The sequence below is a fragment of the Orycteropus afer genome, unplaced genomic scaffold, assembly GCF_000298275.1.
Source record: "Orycteropus afer afer isolate SDZICR_OR568_19922 unplaced genomic scaffold, OryAfe1.0 scaffold00459, whole genome shotgun sequence".
NCBI classification, from domain to species: domain Eukaryota; kingdom Metazoa; phylum Chordata; class Mammalia; order Tubulidentata; family Orycteropodidae; genus Orycteropus; species Orycteropus afer.
The window spans coordinates 1,941,152-1,942,937 of NW_006922046.1; positions in this window are offsets into that span (position 1 = coordinate 1,941,152).

The window sequence follows — 1,786 nt, forward strand, 5'->3', positions numbered from 1 at the left end:
GTGAACTGTTGTATGGAAAGTGAATTTGCTCTGTAAATCTTCACCCAAATCACAATTAAAAAAAAAAAAAAAAAAGAGGGAGGGGGCAATTGAGCATTATTTGAGGCTTAAAATAATACACTTTGCCAACAACCAAGAATACATCAACAAATCACTGCCAACCCAAGCCCTTGGCACTTCTGTAAAACCCAGAGACACTGCACAAGAAAAAACATTTTCCAGAAAGGGCTGTTTCTCTAATTCTAAGAAAGGCTCTGTGGAGTCCCAACCGACTCAACACTGGACCAGGTGTTTGGGAAATTCTCTGGTGGACACAAAAACTTCTCTTGGCTCTTGGGTCACAAACTAGTTCTAAATTAATTTCAGCAAATGTGGATCCCCCTATACTTAATTGCCCTGGAAATGTACCAGCAGGTTGGGAGTTGAAAACAGCCATTTTCATTTTAGAGATCCCAAGATGGTGAATCAATTGATTATGTTTGTAATAATTTACAGTCATAGTAGAGTTGTTGGGAACTCTGGTAGCATAGTGCCTAAGGCACTTGACTGCTAACCAGAAGCCTGGCGGTTCAAATCCACCAGCCACTCCTTGGATGGAAGGTTGGACAATCTATTTCCATAGTGATACTGCCTCGGAAACCCAAGGAGGGGTTGCTATGAGTCAGGTCCAACTCCACGGCACATAACAACAAGTAAAGTTGTAACTGGCAGAACCTCTGCTCTGGCCAGGAAGTATAGTTATTGTTTAATTCTCATGATCTCTTCTGTAAATACCAAAATTGCTTGTTGTCAAGTAGATTCAGACTCATAGTAGGACATAGTAGACCTGCCCCCATAGAGTTTCCAAGGCTGTAAATCTTTACAGAAGCAGACTGCCATGTCTTTCTCTTGTGGAGGGCCTCGTGGGTTCAAATAGCTGACATTTATGTGAGCAGCCCAGTACTTTGACTACCAGACACCAAGGCTCCTTTTCTGCAAATAAAAGGATTAAATAACCTCTATTTACCAGGTGAGAATACCAAGGCTGAGAGGAGTTAAGTGCTAAGAGCCACTGCTGTTAGTGGCTGACCTGAGTTTCAGCTCAGTCCTGCTGACTCCTTCCTATCACCTTAAATCTTGAATTGCCTTTATAAGTTTATATATATATACACACACAGATATTATATAGACATATATATACCATTTGTATTATTATTAATATTTTTCTTTAAAACTCCTCCCTTTATTTGGGTGCGCTGATGGCATAGTGCTTAAGGCATTTGACTGCTAATCAGAAGGCTGGTGGTTCAAACCCACCAGCCACTCCTTGAAAGGAAGATTGGGCAACCTACTTCCATAAAGATACTGCCTCGCAAACCCAAGGAGGGGTCGCTATGAGTCAAATTGACTCAGCCACAGTGAGAAAATGCAGCTATGTCATAACCGTAAGTAGAAAACCAGTGATACTTTACCCTAAGAAGAGATATGTACAGAAGTGAATATAATTAAAATTCTTAGAACAAGCAGGGACAATGCTTTCAGGCCTTGCTTTCAACAATGGATTATTGAATATAATAACAAAAGCACAAACACCAAAAGACTAAATAAATGAGACCTCATAAAAATTAAAAACTTGGTTCATCAAAAGACTTTACCAAAAAAGTGAAACGACAAGCTACCAAGTGGAAGAATATCTTATTCGACAAGAATTTGATGACCAACATATATATAAAACTTTGACAACTTAACAACAAACTTAACTTACAAACTTAACAATAAAATGGACAAAGAACTTGAATAGACATTT